Source organism: Mustela nivalis (assembly GCF_964662115.1).
Source record: "Mustela nivalis genome assembly, chromosome: X".
Taxonomy (NCBI): Eukaryota; Metazoa; Chordata; class Mammalia; order Carnivora; family Mustelidae; genus Mustela; species Mustela nivalis.
The window spans coordinates 101,362,453-101,381,894 of NC_139040.1; the positions used below are offsets into that span (position 1 = coordinate 101,362,453).

Genomic DNA, 19,442 nt, shown 5'->3' on the forward strand with positions numbered 1-19,442 from the left:
AGTAAATTACCTGAGGTATTCCAAGCATATGAAGCAGTTGAAAATGGGATACACTAGAGCCTTATTATTATTCCAAGTAATGTCTACAGAAGAGCAACATTGGCATCACATGAAATCTTGTTAAAAAGGCAAACTTCCAGGGTACATTCCAGACCTTCTAAATCAGAATCTACATTTTAACAAAATTCCCAAAGGAGGCACATTCACAGCAATGTTTGAGAAGTGTCGAACTAATGAATTTATCCCACAAATGTAATGAGCAAAAAAAAAAGTATATATATATGATCCAATTTATATAAAGGTCAAAACAAGCAAAAAATAACTAATATATGGAGACAATTAGATGGTAAAAGTCTAATGAAAAGCAACAGGGGACTTTAGCTTCTAGACTGGCACACAAGCTCAGAAATCACAACTCTCTGTTAACAAGTATAAAGTTGATTAAACTGAAAATACAACTTTTCTTAAATCCATCAGAGAAGTGAGATGACAGGACAAACCACTGCCCCCAAACCGGAAAGACAAGCAGATACAGAGAATCTCAACTTAACCAAGCAGAAGCCCAAGAGCAGAAACCTTAAAGGGAACCAGTGCCAAGGTAGAGCAACCTGAACTGAAAGTGATGGAGTGCTGGGTTGGGGATGCATCTAGACAAGTACAAGAGTTAAACCCTTCAGGCAGAACGGGTCCTGGGGGGCCCCATATATCTGTGAGATTTACTTTCCGGAGCTAGAACTGGTCTCACATTAAATGGTGGGGGGAAATTCCCTTATGCTTCCAGTGCAGGGAGGGGAGAAGGAGTCTTTGAAATATGCCAGAGCATTCTGTTCTTTGTAACAAGGACTTCTCTCAGGAGAACCTATTTTACTGGAGCCTAAAAGAGCCACACCTACCCGGGAGTAGAGAAATACACAATACCAGCCCCCTCTAATCATACCACCACCTAAGGGGGAGTAAGAACAGCAGCACTGGAAAAGTTCACGGCCAGGAATTACAGGCTCTCCAAACACTGAAATCAAACTATGAGACAAAAGACACACACATTTCCCCTACCCCCACACTTACTACAACATTACTAAAGGCCTATTTACAGCAGTTCCTTTTACCCAGTACATCATACTATTCAACAAAAATTGCAAGGCATATGAAAAGGAAAAAAAAATCACAGTATGAAGAGACTGAACAAACATCAGAACCAGAGTTAGATATGGCAGGAATGTTGGAATTATCAGACCAGGAATTTTAAAATATTAGGATTAATATGCTATGGGCATTAATGGAAAAAATAAGCAACACGTGAGAATAAATGTAACAGAAGCAGAGAGATGGAAGTTCTAAGAAAGAATTTTTAAAAATACTACCAATCAAAAACGCTGTAACAGAAATAAAGAATGCCTTTGATGGATCATTAGTAGATCAGACATGGCTGAGGAAACAGTCTCTAAGCTTGAAAATGGAAGAGGAGTAATTTCCAAAAATGAAAAGGGAAAATGAGGCTTTAAAATAAAAAAAGGGGCGCCTGGGTGGCTCAGTGGGTTAACCCTCTGCCTTTGGCTCAGGTCATGATCTCGGGGTCCTGGGATCAAGTCCTGCATCATGCTCCCTGCTCCGTGGGGAACCTCCTTCCCCCCTTTCTCTGCTTGCCTCTCTGCCTACTTGTGATCTCTGTCAAATAAATAAATAAAATCTTTTTAAAAAATAAATAAAATAAAATAAAAAAGAACAAACTAGCCAAGAAAAAATGTGGGACAAGTATACAAGGTAACATATGCATATTCAGAATACCAGAAAGCAGAAATAAAGAAAGGAACAGAAGTAAAATCTGAAGCAATAATGACTGAGAATTTCTCCAATAAATGTCAGATACCATATCATAGACTCAGGAAGCCCAGAGAACACCAAGCAGCATAAATGCTAAAACAAACAAACTCAACTACAAGTAGGCAATCATAGTAAAACTGCAGATAATCAAAGATAAAAAAATATTTAAAGAAACCAGAGGGGAAAAAAACACCTTGGTTATAGAGGAGCAAAGGTAAAAATTACAACCGACTTCCCCTTAGGAACCACACAGGCAAGAAGGAAGTGAAGTGAAGTATTTATAGTGTTGGGAGAAAAAAATCCACAAACACAGAATTTTGTACCCTGAAAAATTATCTTTTGAAAAGGAAGGAGAAAGAGACTTTCCCAACAAACAAAAATTTAGGGAATTTTTTGCCAAGTACATCTGCCTGGTAATATATGTTAGAAGTTTAGAGAGAAGGAAAATAATATAGTCAGATCTACATAAAAAAAAGAAAAAGCATCAAAAAATGAATAGCTAAAGGTAACACTTTAAAACTTTTCTTATTTTGGGGGCACCTGGGTGGCTCAGTGGGTTAAGCCTCTGCTTTTGGCTCAGGTCATGATCTCAGGGTCCTGAGATCAAGCCCTGCATTGGGCTCTCTGCTTGGGAGGGACTCTGCTTCACCCTCACTCTCTGCCTGCCTCTCTGCCTACTTGTGATCTCTCTGTCAAATAAATAAATAAAATCTTAAAAAAAAACTTTTCTTATTCTTAATTGACCTAAAGAATTAGTTTGAAAAAAAATAATAAAAGAGAACAGTTTGTTCTAAACAGCAACAATGTATTCACAATTATGACTGGTTATGTTTATAATATACTTATGTAGAACTGATATGAATGACAACAATGATACAAGGACAGAAAAGAGGAATTTGAAATATTTTGTTATTATAAGATACTTGCATTACCCATGAATGGTACAGTATTATTCAAAAGTGGAATTGGATTAGTTGGAAAAAATGCACTTTGCAAATGCTAGGGCAACCACTAAAAAGGTTTAAAAAAAGATGCATAATTAATATGGTAGGAAATGAGAGAAAATGAAATCATATAAAATGCTCATTTAAAACCACAAAAGGCAGAAACAACATGGAAGACAAAAACAAAGAACAAGGGCAATGAATAGAAAACAGTAACAAATATGGTAGATATTAACCCAACAATGATCTAAATACACCAATTAAAAGAGAATGTCAGAGCTGGCTGAAAAAACAAAACCCAATTATATGTTGTATACATGAAAAACATTTTAAGTATAAAGAGCTATATAGATTAAAAAGTAAAGGGATGGAGAAAGATATACCATGTTATCAATTAATCAAAAGAAGGCAGAAGTAGCTTATATGAATTTCAGACGCAGCGACTTCTGGGCAAGGAAAGTTATCAGAGATAAAAAAAGATCATTTCATAATGATACGGGGCCAATTCTTTAAGAAGACATAATTATCCTTAATGTGTATGCATATAAAAATGAAATGTCAACATATAGGCAAAAACGAATACAACTGTTAAGGAGAAATTGAATAATCCCCTATTACAGCTGCAGACTTTAACACCCCTCTAACAGAGATGGACAGATTCAACAGGTAGAAATTCAGTATCAACCAACTGGATGTAACTGGTATCTACAGACTACGTCATCCTACAAAGTGCACATAGATGACTCTCTCTCTCTCTCTCTCTCCCTCTGACCCTCCCCCTGCTCACTCACATGCACTCTTACTCTAATAAATATTTATTTTTTTAAAGATAGTATTTATTTGACAAAGAGACAGAGACAACAAGAGAGGGAACACAAGGAGGGGGAGTGGGAGAGGGAGAAGCAGGTTCCCGGCTGAGCAGAGCAGGAAGCCTGATGCAGGGCTTGATCCCAGGGATCATAACCTGAACCAGAAGGCAGATGCTTAACAACTGAGCCACCCAGGAGCCCCTCAAATAAATCTTTAAAAAATATTTTGAACTAAATGAAATCAGAATACAACTTATCAAATACTATGGGATGCAATGAAAGCAGTGCTTGGGGGAAATTTATAGCACTGAATGCATATATTTGAAAAGAAAGATCTAAAATCAACAATCTAAGCTTCCACCTCAGAAAACTAGAAAAAGAACAAATTAAAAGGAAATAAAAAGGGGCGCCTTGGTGGCTCAGTGGGTTAAAGCCTCTGCCTTCAGCTCATGATCCCAGGGTCCTGGGATCGAGCCCCGCATCGGGCTCTCTGCTCTGTGGGGAGCCTGCTTCCTCCTCTCTCTCTCTCTGCCTGCCTCTCTGCCTACTTGTGATCTCTGTCAAATAAATAAATAAAATCTTTTAAAAAAAGGAAATAAAAACTAGAGTATCAATGAAATTAAAAACAAGAAATCAATAAAGAAAATAAATAAAACCAAAACATGATTCTTTGAAAAGATCCATAAAATTGATAAAACTCTAGCCATGCTAAGAGAAGAAACAAATTCCAGTATTAGAAATGAAAGCAGAGACATCACTATAGATGACATGGCTATTAAAGGGTTAATAAAGGATTATTATAAATAAATCTATGCCTACAAATTTGATAACTTCAATGAAATGAAGCAATTCCTTGAAAAGACAATCTTCCAAAACTAACAGAAAAAAAATTTAAAAAGACAATATGAATGGGTCTATATCAAAGAAATTGAATCAATAATTAACAACTTTCCAAAACAGAATGTGATGGGCCCCAGTTGGGCTTACCTGTGAACTCTATCAAATACTGAAGGGAAGATTATACCAATTTTCTATAGTCTTCCAGAAGACAGAAACCAAGGGAATATTTCCTAACTCATGAAGCCAGAATTACCCTAATACCAAACCAGACAAAGACATTACAAGAAAACTACAGACCAATACCTCTCATGAACATAACACGCAAAAATCCTCAACAAAATATTAGTAAATCAAATCCAATAATAAGAAAAAGTATTATATGCCATAACCAAGTGAGATTTCTCAGGTATGCAAGGTTGTTTCAACAGTCAAAGACCAATCAATGTAATAGACCACATCAACAGGCTAAAAAAGAAAAATCATCAAATGATGCCAGAAAAAAGGTGCCTGGGTAGCTTAGTCATTAAGCGTCTACCTTTGGCTCAGTCATTAAGTGTCTGCCTTGGCTCAGGTCCTAATCCCAGGGTCCTGGGATAGGGCCCCTCACTGGGCTCCCTGCTCTGCAGGAAGCCTACTTTCCCTCTCCTAGTCCCCCTGCTTGTGTTCCCTCTCTCACTGTGTCTGTCAAATAAACAAAATCTTTAAAAAAAAAAAAAAAAGATGCCAGCGAAGGACTTGACAAAATTCAAAACTCATTCATGATTTAAAAAAAAAAAAAACCCTCAGCAAATTAGGAATAGAGAAGTTGTCGATTTGTTAAGAACATCTACGAAAATCCTACAGCTAACATCATACTTAATAGTGAGAAACTCAAAATTTTCTCCCTGTCAGGAGGAACAAGGCAACAATGTCCCCTCACCACTTCTTTTCCACATTATATTGGAAGTCCTAGCTAATGCAATAGGACAAGAAAAGTAAATAAAAGTTATAGAAGACTGGGAAATAAACCAAACTATTTCCAGATGACATCATCAATATAGAAAATCTGAAAGAATCAACAAAAAATTCCTAGAATAAGCAATTACTGCAATGTTGTATAAGATTAACATATAAAAATTAATTGATTTCCTATATACCACCAATAAATCAGTAGAATTCAAAATTAAAAATACATTACTGGGCGCCTGGGTGGCTCAGTGGGTTAAGCCTCTACCTTCAGCTCAGGACATGATCTTGGGGTTCTAGGATGAAGTCCCACATCCGGCTCTCTGCTCGGCAGGGAGCCTGCTTCCTCCTCTCTCTCTGCCTGTCTGTCTACTTACGATCTCTGTCAAATAAATAATAAAATATTTTAAAAAATACATTACTATTTACATTAGCACCCTAAAATGAATTATGTATAAATTTAATAGTATATAAAGTATTTGAGAAAAACTACAAAATTGTGATGAAAAATATCAAAGAACAAAATAAATGGGGAAATATTCCCTGTTCATGAATAGAAGGACTCAATATTGTCAAGATGTCAGCTCTTCTCAAGTTGACCCATAGATTAAACAAAATTCCAAAAAAAATTCAGCCAGTTATTTTGTGGATATTGACAAACCTATTCAAAATTTATATAGAGAGGCAAAAGACCTAGAACTGCCAACTCAATACTGAAGAACAAAGTCAGAAGACTGACACTACCCTATTTACATATTTATTATAAAGGTACAGTGATCAATACAGTGTGGTATTGGTAAAGATTACTAAGACATTAATGAAACAGAAAAAAGAGCCCAGAAAGAGACGCACATAAATACAGTCAACTGATTGTTGACAAAGGAGCAAAGGCAATACAATGGAGCAAAGACAGTCCTTTCACCAAATGTACTGGAACAACTTACAAAAAAGAATCTAAACATAGACCTCACACTCTTCAAAAATTTTAACTCAAAATGGGTCATAGGCAACATATAATGTAAAACTATAAAACTTCTGGAATATAACATAGGTGAAAACCTAACTGACCTTGGGCATGGTGATGACTTTTAGACACAACACTAAAGATAAGATCTGTGGAAGAAATAACTGATAAGCTAGATTTCATTAAAAATTCAGTGGCTGTGGGGGTTGGGGGTGGAGAGAGAGATAACGGACACAGGATTTTTTTAAAGAGTCTCTTAATTTATTTGAGAGAGAGTGCACAAGCACACAAGCTGGGGGAAGGGGCAGAGGGAGAAGCAGACTCTCCTCCGCTGAGCAGGAAGCCAGATGTGGGGCTTAATTCCAGAATCTGAAGATCATGACCTGAGCCGAAGGCAGACATTTAAGAGACTGAGCCATGTAGGCACCCCTGAACACAGGATTTTTTACGGCAATAAATCTATTTTGTAAGACACCACAATAGCAGACACAGGTAATTAAGTGTTTGCCGAAACCCACAAAGTGTACAACACCAAGAGTGAACCTTAATTCAAACTATGGACTTGAGGTAATAAAAATGTGTCATTGTAAGTTCAAACGTACCACTGTGTTACAAGATGTTGACAATGGGGGAGGTTGTGTTGGTGGATAGCAGGCATATGGAACTCTCTGTATTTCTCAATTTTGCTGTGAACCTAAAATCCTCTAAAAATAGTTCATTAATACTTTTTAAAGCAAAGGAATGACCTCTTCTCTTCCCTTGTAATGATCTGATCCATTCCCAGAGCTTCCTGACCACCCATACCTCTCTCCTAAATTCTACCCAGATTTCAAAGTCATCTTGGACTCAGCAAGCTTAGGTACTGAATTCTTGATCCTCCTCTCAAATTTTCTCCTCCTGCAATCTTTCATATCTCACTAAATGGCTACTCTATCCTTCCAGTTGCTCAGACCAAAATGCTTGGCATCATCCTTGACTCATCCTTTGTGAAACTCCCCAGCCAATTCTACTTCAATTAGGTGAACATTCTTGTGATTATTGTGCAAGCTGATGTTTGAGAACCACTGTGCAAAGCCACCTGTTTTAGATATATAGGAGGAATCTACAAATACAGGACTAAGAATTTGAACAGAGTAGGAAATGTCAATACATTCCCATTTTGAAATTAACTGCTCCTGAAATTACACTCCTTATAAGAAATGGCAATTACCAATAACAGCTACCATTTTTAGGGCAATTAATTTGTGCTATATATTATGATAAGCAGTAAATATACCTGATCTCACTTATGAGGTAAATATTATACTCATTACTTTTATAAATGAGGAAGCTAATACCTAGAGAAGTTTAACAAATGCCTTCAAATTCTATGCCCTTGACCGCCAGATTATTGTCTCCTACATAGACTGGGAAAGAGTCTTGGACAGAACCCTAAAAAGATGACTCAGAGGAAGTAGTTGTCAAAGAATGAGAGTAAAAAATCAGAAATGTGAAGAGGAAGTCTAGATGAGGGAAGTTTAAGAAGGAAGCCTTAACCACAATGGTCTGGAATATCTTTTTCAGTAAGTGAATCTAAAGACCACAGAGGATGTATGTAGAATTTCTTGAAAAAGAAGTTTTATGGACTATTCATCCTCTCTGAGACCAAAGTTTTTCTCATAAAAACCAGGCATTAACTTGAAGTGTTTTGGCATGAACAATGGTTAACATTCTTTCTTTTTTTTTTTTTTTTTAAGTGATGTGGAGGGCGTGATTGGGTGGCCCAGTCAGTTAAGCATCTGCCTCCGGCTCAGGTCATGGTCCCAGGTCTACAGATTGAGTCCCACATCGGGCTCCTGCTCAGTGGAGAGCCTGCTTTTCCCTCTCCCTCTGCCTGCTGCTTCCCCTGCTTGAGCTGTCAAATAACTAAATAAAATTTTTTTAAAAAGAGAAAGAAAAAAAAGAGAGAGAGAGACGTGGGGGGAAAAGTGCTTTTACATTTAGGTAGAGAGGGGATAAATTGAGAGGAGAAAAACATAAGTTACTAATAGCCCAAAGTAATTCTCTGCTTTGCTGGCACAGGTAGACTAACCAAGAAGCCAATCCTGATGCATTTTTAGACTAAAATGAGTTCTACTCATAAATTGAGTGATCATTTGCTCATGATATTTTCTCCAGTTGGTAAAACCACCCTAGGTGTGGGGGTGATGAGTTTGAGTGGTAAGGAGCAAAGGGAAAATAATTCCCTTCATGAACCAAAGGTGACTCTAAAGCCAATGATGCTGGTAGAGTTAGGACAGATGTCAGAGATAATGCTGCAGAAATTGGCCAAGCCTATGGGGCACACTATAACATAAAGAGGCCCATTAGCCAAGTGCTCAAACGACCTTAAGATTTAGGAGTATAATGCAACTAATTAGTCTCCTTAATTGGTCTAATATGTTACAGTTTCTTTAGTTGTATTAGCCTTCCAAGGATACCATCTGGCCAACTTGATTCACTTGTAAATTCCTAAATTCCCGCAGTGCCCTGTTAGTGTTGGTCTACAAATGATTAATCTTCTGTTTCAAGTTAACTTTTCACTAGCTTCAGTATCAGAAGTTGACCTGTTTTAAAATTTGGACTTTTCATGACACCTTGTCTATATATGCAAAGATTTTGCATCTCTCTCGCTTTTTTTTTTTTTGCACCTCTTTTAGAAGGATAAACCAGACTAATACATGGAAACTTATTTCCATACTTTTTCAAATCTACATTCCAAATAATGTTGTTCAAATATGATATATAATTTCAGCATTCTGAATTTCTTCTATTACCCCATGAACTATTATTTATAGTTTATTTTAAGTGCATTTATTAGGCATTTAGTACATACCCAGGAGCCCTAGGTATTGGGGTAACACAGAAGACTGAGATTTTAGTTGCAAGAGAAAAATAAGACCAGTGGTACCAGTTTAACAGAAAAGAGGGTGATTAAATCATTCTGGGGGAAATGGCAAATTTTTCCAAGACAAACAGGCTGAATCTGAAAGGATGAATAGAGGTTCATTAGGCAATAGAAAAGGGAAAAGATATTACTAACACCTCTCTCCCCTAAACTGGTAGTGTTCATGGCATTTAACTTAAAATGACAGGAAAAGAAAGAGTAAAATGACAACACAAGAAGAAATCCTATTCACTTCACGGGACGCGGGGAGGATTGTGCCTTTAAACACACTTCAGATTTGAAAGTTAAATGTTTATAAAACAGGATTCACAATCAAGGGAAAGGGGTGGAGGAGGAAGAAGTTGTTGTATTCAGTTAAAACAGATGAGGGAAAAAAATCAACATTTATGCTTCAAAACCAATATACCGCCTTTCCTAAAGTTCCTAATTTTGCAAACGAAAGCCTTGGAACTTTATCCAATATTACAGTTCTTTGCCCCAGTGTTTTATACTCCCGGTCTCATTTTTAAAGGTTCTAAAGCGAGTCAACCCAAGAACTTGGCAGCACTTCCACACACGCATCCAATAATCCCCTCTTAACTGACCCAATCAACAGCACCCTAATCAACCTTGCACTTACCCCACTTGCGCACCTTCACACCCCTCAGAATCTGGCTTTATTTATACTACGACTATCAGAAGGTAGTAATTTAGCTCTAAGTTTTGACACCCTGCCTCTTCACCCTTTCGCTCAATTATTTCCTCTTCAATTTCATTAGTTTCGCTTTTCTACTGAAGGGGCACTTAAAAAATACATCAACAGCACAATTATAAAAACCAATGGCTGCAGCCAGAGTCCGAACACATACACTGATTTCCAATCATATCCCTCTCGAGGCTGTTCCTACCACTGATCAAAATCAGCGGACCAGGAAGAAAGAAAAAGCTGAGGCAGGAAGGTTATTCCCTTCCTTCCACTCACCCCATGCCTGCCCCTGCCCCCGCCCCCCAGGGCCACACTGCGACCTCGTACGCTACCCCCTCCACCGACCCGCCCCCGCTGTCACCCGCCACTGCCTAGAAAACAGTCATAGCCTTTGTTAAAATGTCCATGAGCACAATGTACCAGAAGACGGACACATTCCCGGGGGCGGGGTGAAGGAAAGTCACACGAACGCCACACCCTCTTTGGCACTAGCCTGGGGTGAAAGCCCACCTTTCCCAAATCCTCTCCCCCCACGACAAGGAATGTTCTGGCAACTCCGCACTCTTAAGACCGCAGCGCCGGGGAAGGGATGGGCCCGGGACGACGCTCAGGGGCACCCAGCGGGGGATACTGAACTTGAAGCTGGGACACCCTCCAGCGCCCTTGGCGAGCCTCCCGGTCCTGCCAAGCCTGAGTAAGGACTTCCAGTCTCCGGAGCCCTTCCCTTCTATTTTCCTCCTTACACAAACGCTCACCCACACCCGCCACCACGTACTCCGCTCCGCACGCGGCCGGGGCTGGACACTCTGAAGCAGTGCGGCCAACTCCCCTGCCTCACGTCCGACCAGTGCCTACTCACGGGACCTAAGACTCCCTGGGCACTCACCCGCGCACTCCCCGAACCCTCCCGGGATGTTCGGCGGGAACCAGGTTCTCCAGCCACCAGCCCCACGATCCCACCTCACTCACCGCGCGTTCCGCGCCGCTACTCCGCGCTCTGCAAGCTGCCAGACGCGCCTGCGCGCTCCCACCGCCGACAAACCTAGTAGGAGCCTGGAGCCTGGAGCCAGGAGCAGATGGGAAGGGTGGTGGGAAGCGGAGGGGGCGGGTCCGGGGCGGTGTTAGGAGAGGAGGGGCGTGGCCAGGCGGGGTGGGAAACCGAGGGGCGGAGCCTCTGACGCCTTAGTCCGGAAAACGTAGTGCTCTGGACACACGGCTGGAGTTTTCCACTCTCGAGGTGTGTTGATAACGTTGTTAGAGAAGTTTTCTGGTCTCCTCGGTACACGCTCACACTCATCCTCGAGAAAGCCTGCTTGGCGTGGAACCAAGCTAGCCAGTTCCCGGGAGTCACAACGCCTCTCCTTGGAGCCACCCTAGATCCTCCGTAGCTAGTCTTTCACTCTTTTGCACGCCTATCTCCCCACGTATTATTCCCCCACCTCAACCCTCCGCACATTTTTCCTTCTCACGCGCGCAATCCTCAGCCCTCCAGAGGTGAGAGATTGGACATTTCTCACCCACACACCGTCTATGCAGCGTATCCTGGTTAACGTGTCTCTTTGATGTGTACTAAGCCAGAACGCGCTGGTTTTCCTGAGAACAAACTCTGCTTTTGTTTCTGCACTTCTGGTGACAATAATATACTCTTTTCTTAAAAAGATTCTTGACTAAGCCTACCTGAATTTCTTGGGAAGAAGAACACAGGTTGCCAAGAAGAGGCCTCTTTGACCCTGCTTTTTAGGTAGCCACCTTAGAATTTGAGCCTTCTAAAAGCCCCTTGGAGAAACAGAATATTCAGCCTATGTTGTATGGACTTTGCCCTAATGGTTTCTGGTTTTCTGGTGTTTAGCATTTTGAGAAGTCCAACTTGATTATTATTCCATGCTGCATGCGTGCTTAGTTTTAAGTTCTATGCTTTTATGTTTAAAATCTGGTCAGCTGTGGTATCTCACGTGCCTTTGGATCAGCTATTAAAATAAACACACCTGAGTGCATCCAACCTGAATTGGCCTGTGGGCCTAAAGTGATTTATTCCAAATTACGTTTCCTTTCTTCTTTTTGCTTTAGTTATGATGGAACTGAGAAACATTTGGCTAAGAATAAAAGAACTGCCACAGGGCCACACCCCTAGTCCTGCCCAGCAACTGTGTTGACTGTGATGGCAGCATTTTTGGGGAGAGTCTGGTAATTGCCCCTAGAGATCTGAATATCCTCAAATTCTTCCCATTCACCTTTGTGGTTCTTCCATTTGTGTATTTTACAAACCAGACTTTCTTGAACTCATTTCTATTTTGCATTTGTCAAATAAGTATGGGAGATTGTAGTGAGGCCATATTGGAAGAGGGTATGCATATTGGTAAATATAAACACAGACCGTAGGATGAATAAATCTGTAAATGCCTGGAAGTAGGATTTTGTCTTGTTCATTTCACTGAAAATGTTTCACATACAGAAGATGCCTAAAAAAATCCCACTAGGTTAGTAAAGGTAATGTCTGCTTTCTTAATAGATGTGTATATATGTGCATGAACTTTTATTTGATTACTGGGTTTATTTTCTTCTTCTGTGTCTGAATTTGTCAGGATATTTTATGAGGCAAACGTGACAACCACTACACTATGGAAACTGTCAGGATATTTTGATTGAAGTGACTAAAAGTTCAACAAAGTAGCTTAGGAAAAAGAGAAGGTTATTGTGTAACCCAAGCTGTGAAAAGGGTAAGTATATGAATGACTTTCATAATAAATGGAACAAATAAAGGGAATGCTTCAAATTCCAGGTTAGGTTCTCAAACCTGCCTCTTTTAGACAGGGTCATTCTTTCAGAATGTCTGAAAGGCAAATTCTGTAGGCTTAGAACCATGGCCTCTGACAAACTGTGGGTTCATACCTATCAAGCTGTTACCACAGAGAATGAGCCTCTCTTCCCTCAGTTCCAATTTTTAGAACACCAGATAAAGAGCATGATTGGGTAAGATCAAGTAACATAATCATTCTTGGATTAAAAGTACATGTGTGACGTAAGAATGGTACACCCAGTAGAACCACTTAGTTGGAGGGGGGAAAAAGAATAGGGGAAGTTGCTATTTTCAGAACAAGAGAAAAGTGCTAGACAGATTTTTTAAAAATTTCACAATGGAACAAATGTATTTAAGGAATATAGCCTTGGAATTATCTTTTACCTCTCTTATTCAAGTATTAACCATTCTTCTTAATAATAGTTTTCTGTGGCTGCTGTAAAAATAAAAACAAAAAGACAAAAAACCCACAAACTTAACAGCTTAATACAACACAAATTTATTACAGCTCTAGAAGTCAGAAGTCTGAAAAGTGTCACACTGGGCTAAAATCACAGTGTCAGCAGAACTGAATTCCTTTATGGAGGTGCCAGGCAGAATCCTTTTTCTTGACTTTCCACATTCTAGAGGCCACCTCCTTGGTTCAAGGCCCTGTTCCATCTTCAAAGCCAGCAAAGACATTACTCTGACACACTGACAATTCTGCCTACCTCTTCCACATTTAAGGACCTTTGGGATTATATTTGGCCCAACCAGATAATCTCATATACTCTTATTCTAAGGTCAGTTGATTAGCAACCTTAATTCCATTGATAACTTTAATTCTCCTTTACTATGTAACATAATATTTCCACATGTCCTGGATATTAGCATTGTGGTGGAGGGGAGCAGTCTGCATTATAATTCCTACCGCAGTCTTTATTTTAATAAAAACAACAGAGCCTAAATCATTGCTTCCCAGTCGGGGGTGCTTATAAAAAATACTGATGTCTTATCTGGATACCACCCCCATATATTATTATTTCATTGGACTGGAGTCCATGAGCCCTCTAAATACACACACACACACACACACACACACACAGCTGACTGGATCAGGATGGATGGGGAGGGAGTATCTCAGGTACGTTAGGGCAATCAGAGAACTTCCCTGGGGATTTAGAATGGGGAGAGGGAATTGGTAAGACTGGGTGTCTGGGCTATAACAATGTAGGGGCTATGCCAGCAGGAGAAATAGAAAAAACGTCTGGAGAGGATAGAAGAGAGAAAAGAGACAGAGAAAAGAAGTAGATAGAGTGGAGCTGAGCCTAGATCCTCAATGGCTCTCTGCCTCTTGATTACAGTAGCATTCTTTCCCGTGGCTTCTATGAGGTATCACTACATTCTCATAAGAAAGTCTTATTTCTTCAACAAAGGAGAAAAGAATAACCAATGGAAAAAAGACAGTCTCTCCAATAAATTGTGTTGGGAAAATTGGACAGTCACATGCAGAAGAATGAAACTGAACCGTTTCCTTGTATCATACACAAAAATAGACTCAAAATGGATAAAACACAGGAATCCATGAAAATCCTAAAGAAGAACATAGGCAACAACCTCTTCAACCTCAGCTGCAGCAAGGACACATCTTGCTAGATGTGTCTCCAAAGGCAAGGGAAATAAAGGCAGAAATGAACTATTGTGACTTCATCGAGATAAAAAGCTTTCGCACAGCAAAAGAAACAGCTGACAAAACCAAAAGACAACCTACTAAATGGGAGAAAATATTTGCAAATGTGTTATGAGATAAAGGGTTAACATCCAAAATCTATAAAAAACTTATCAAATTGAACACCCCAAAAATAAATAATCCAGTTAGGAAATGGGCCGAAGGGATGAACAGACATTTCTCCAATGAAGACATACAAATGGCCAACAGACACATGAAGTGCTCCACATCACTCAGCATCAGGGAAATGAATGGCTAAAATTAACAAGGAAAAAACAGATGTTGGCGAGGATGTAGAGAAAAGGGAACCCCCCTACACTCTTGGTGGGAATGCAAGCTGGTGCAGCCACTCTAGAAAACAGCATGGAGGTTCCTCAGAAAATTGAAAACAGAGCTACCCTATGACCCAACAATCGCACTACTGGGTATATACCCCAAAGATACAAATGTGATCTGAAGGGGCACCTGCACCCCAATGTTTATAGCAGCAATGTCCACAATAGTCAAACTATGGAAAGAACTCAAATGTCCATTGACAGATGAATGGATAAAGAAGGTATGGTATGTATATTTGCAGTGGAATATTATGCAGCCATCAAAAACGAACTCTTGCCATTTGCAAAGACGTGGATAGTAGAACTAGAGGGTATTATGCTATGCAAAATAAGTCAATCAGAGAAAGACATGATCTCACTGATATGTGGGATTTAAGAAACAAGGCAGAGGATCATAGGGGAAGGGAGGGAAAAATGAAACAAAATGAAACCAGAGAGGGAGACAAACTATAAGAGACTCTTAATCTCAGGAAACAAACTGAAGGCTGCTGGAGGGGAGAGGGGTTGAAGGGATGGGGTGGCTGGGTGATGGACACTGGGGAGGGCATGTGCTATGGTGAGAGCTATAAATTGTGTAAGACTGATGAATCACAGACCTGTACCCCTGAAACAAATAATAAATTATATGTTAATTAAGAAATTGCAACAAAATTAGGAGATGAGCGAGTTGCCAAAGTGGTTCTAAAGTTCATCTGTAAATATATTATTTTATTAGAAAAAAAAGAAAGTCTGAAGCTAGTTTGAATTGTTTCCTCTTGCATAAAGTTCAAAATGTTCTAATTAATACATGATGTGAGCTTAATTGTTCTCTATTTTTTTTATAATATACCTCCTGTTTAAGAAATAAGTCAAGTTTAAGAACCAAACTGTCAGAATTGGTATTCCAGAACTGTCTACGTCACTAGCACATCTCCTGGTTATCCCATATTCTTCAAATCCTCCTTTCTCTTAATATTTACTCAAAGGCCCAGAGAGGTCTTACAAGTTATCTCAGCCTAATCCTCATTCACTAGTCTCCCCAGGGCACACCAGTTGGGTACAGATCCAGTTCTCAGCTTAACTAATGTCAAGTAAATCTTAATTATTTGCAAATCAAATCTTTTGCCCTCAGCCTTCTCCTCGTTTTCAGATCTGTAGTTACAGCTGATGAATGGATCCTGCCACCTCAAATTATAAGACACAAAACTCAATTTTTTTCCACACTCTACCTTTTCCCCTGCATTTTTTTTCCTTCTACATGAAACCACCATGTATCCCATCATACACATTAGAAACAGTAAAGCCACCCATGATCTCTTCTTTTCTATCCTCAGTTGTTGATTCGGTCTACCTTGTACATGTCTCATATTAATCTCTGTCCTGACTCACTTCAGATTCGTTATCAATTGCCTGACATGGTCTCCCAACTAGTTTCCCTGTCTTTAGTTTCTTCTGAATCCAACCCACCCTTCTGAATTATACCAGAGAGCTCTATAAACACAAGTAGGATTAAGCCACGTCACTTCTTAAAAACATTTCAAGACTCCCACCTACTTTATCATAAAATACAAACTCCTTAACCACAATCAAATTTTCTAATTACTTGGCTCTAGCACATCTTTGCAAACTCACCCCCCCCTACTAATCATATACATGATAAGCTACTCTCTATATTTATCTTACATTTGCATGCTGCTATGACTTTTCTGTTTTCTCTGTATGGCAGACATATTCTTAAAGACCCAGTCAGGGGTACCTCCTGGGTGTCTCAAATGGCTAAGCATCTGCCTTCGGTTTAGGTTATGATCTCCAGGTCCTGGGATCAAGCCCCACGTTGATGCACCTCCAGCTCAGTGGGGAGTCTGCTTCTCCCACTCCCTCTGCTTGCTGCTCCCCCTGCTTGTGCTCTCTCTGTTTCTCAAATGAATAAATTAAAACTTAAAAAAAAAAAAAAGACCCAGCTCAAAAGACACCCACTGTGTAAAGTCTTCCTAGTGGCACACCATGCAAAGTAAACCAGTTATCCCACTAGCCTTGCTACCATAGTATTTGCATCCCCCTTTTTCTTAAGGCTTATGTGTTAATGCACTTATGCCTAAATCTCCCTCTTTACTGAGACTTCTTTGAGAGGAAGGACAGTGTAGCTCCGATATTAATCACAAAGCCTGACACATAGTAGATCAGAAAAAAAAATTCTTGTGGAAAAAGAAGAAGAAACATATAGAAGGAAGAGGGAGATTCCATGCTATTTTCTGTTGATGACTTGCCCAATCATTTTTTAACCCTTGTGTTAACAGCCATTTCATTTATTAGTTCTACAACGTTCAAACCAACACTCATGTCTATAAAGAGTGGAGGAGTATACACCCTGATTGAGTCCCTACTCTAACAAATCCTTTTCTTTAGAACACTTTTCATAACACTTATGGCTTATTCCATATTAATGATATAATTTTAACTTTTCCTGTCTTTCTCCTATTGTTCCATGTGTTTACACTGTTAACTCCCAAGTGGTTGGTAAACTGCAAGAAAGGGTTTAATTTTGTATTTCTTCTGTTTTGTCTTGAAAAATCTCCATAAACACAGGTAACATGATATGTCATATGATACACCATAAAACTAGCATCAATAAGCTTAAAGGAACTGAAATCACACAGAGCATGTCCTCTGACTACAGTGGAATTAAATTAGGAATAAATACAATATGATAGCCAGACAAAATTCACATACAGTTGACCCTTGAACAACACAGGATGTTGGGGCACTGATCAGCCCCACACTGTGTAGTTGAAAAACCAGTATAACTTCTGACTCCCCCAAAACTTAAACTATTAATAGCCTACTGTTGACCAGCTGCCTTACCAATAACATAAAATTGTCAATGAACACATTTTGCACGTTATATGTATATACTGTGTTCTTAAAATAAAAAAAGCAGAAGGAAATAAAGTTATTAAGAAGATCATAAGGAAGGGAAAGTTCAATTACAGTACTGTCCTTTATTTATCAAAAAAATAAATAAAAATTGTGGAGTACCTGGCTAGCTCAGTTGGTAGAGCATGCAACTCTTGATCTCAGAGTTGTGAGTTTGAGCCCCACACTGGGTGTAGAGAGTACCTTAAGAAAAGAAAATCTAAGGAAAAAAAGTATGTGCATTTAAAAAAAATTCATACAAGTGGACCTGTGCAGTTCAAGCTCATGTTGTTCAAGGATCAACTATATTTGAAATTAAATAATAGAAAAATCAATTATGTTTTATATGGTACAATACACTTAGAAAATAAAATCTAAATGCTGTTTGATTAACAATAACATCAGAAACTATTAAATGCTTAGGAAAAGGGGCAAGACCTGTTTATTATGAAGTACAAGACACTGCTGACAGAAATTCAGCAAGTTCTAACTAAATGGAATGATGTACCATGTTCACGGATTATAAGACCCAGTAATGTTAAGATATAGTTCTCCCAATTTTGATTTTAGCATCAACACACTCCCAGTCATAATCCCAGTAGACTTAAAAAAATAGGCAAGCTGATTATAAAATGTATATGGGAGCATCTACATTATCCAAAGCAATTTTGAAAAGGAAAAACAAACTTACAGGACTTACAATAATTGACTTTTAAGACCTACTATAATGTCATAGTAATCAAGATAATGTGGCATGAAGATCAATAAAACTATCAAGAGAATTGAATAGAGAGCCCAGAAATGTTCTCTCCCCTGTCTGATCTTTGATTTTTTTTTAAGAATTCGTTTATTTATTTGCCAGAGGGAGAGTGAGAGTATAAGCAAGGGAAGGAGTAGGCAGAGGCAAAGGGAGAAGCAGGCTCCCCACTGAGCAAGGAGCCTGATGCAGGACTTGATCCCAGAGCCCCAAGATTATGACATAAATTGAAGGCAGTTGCTTAACCAACTGAGCCACCTAGGCACCCCTGGTCATTGATTTTTGACAAAGTAGCTAAAGCTATTAGCTACTCTGGGAACAGGAAAAGCCTTTTCTATGAGTAATGTTGGAACAACTGGGTATTCATATGCAAAGAAATAAAATGTAGTTCCTACCTCACACCATAAACAAAATTAAGTTGAGATGGAACATAAACTTAAATGTAAAAAATAAAACTATAAATCTTTTATGTGAAAACATAGACTATCATTGTGACTCGGGGGTAGACAAAGGTTCTAACATGGAAGAAAGCAATAACCTAAATGAAAATAATGATAAATTGGTCTTCATAAAAATTTAAAACTTTTGCTCATTGAAAGACATTATTTAGAAAATTAATGAACAATCTTCAGGCTGGGAGAAATACCTGCAAGACATATATCTGACAAAATACTGGTATCAATATGAATGCAGAATTCTGGTAACAATATAAATAAATGCTTTGAAAATGAACAAAAGGGGTGCCTGGGTGATTTAGTCTGTTGAGCATCGGACTCTTGGTTTTAGCTCATGACCTCAGGGTTTGGGATCAAGCCTCCTGTTGGGCTCCATGCTCGTTGCAGAGTCTGCTTGTCCCTCTCCCTCCCTCTCTGCTCTTCACCCCCTGTTCCTGCTCTCCCAAGTAAATAAATAAAATCTTCAAAAAAAGAATTTAAAAAAAATTTAAGTAAAAAGAAAATGAACAAAAAAGCACATGACAATGAGTTCAACGTAATTAGTCATCATGGAAATGCACAATA

At 39.1% G+C, this 19,442-nt stretch overlaps 2 protein-coding genes across 5 annotated transcripts in view; one reads left to right on the forward strand and one right to left on the reverse strand.

Annotated features, from left to right (window-relative positions):
• The window catches only part of PRRG1 (proline rich and Gla domain 1), a 155,787-nt gene extending 144,753 nt beyond the window's left edge, over positions 1–11,034 (reverse strand). For 2 of the 4 annotated variants that reach the window (XM_082717907.1, XM_082717905.1), the window contains exon 1: positions 10,904–11,034. The gene's annotated coding sequence lies outside the window, so the exon portion shown is untranslated. Of the gene's footprint in view, positions 1–10,820 lie in introns of all 4 variants that reach the window. The other 2 variants (XM_082717908.1, XM_082717906.1) reach the window with 1 other exon arrangement.
• The window catches only part of LOC309856545 (uncharacterized protein), a 292,169-nt gene that overhangs the window by 176,872 nt on the left and 95,855 nt on the right, over positions 1–19,442 (forward strand). The gene's annotated exons all lie outside the window — the stretch shown is intronic.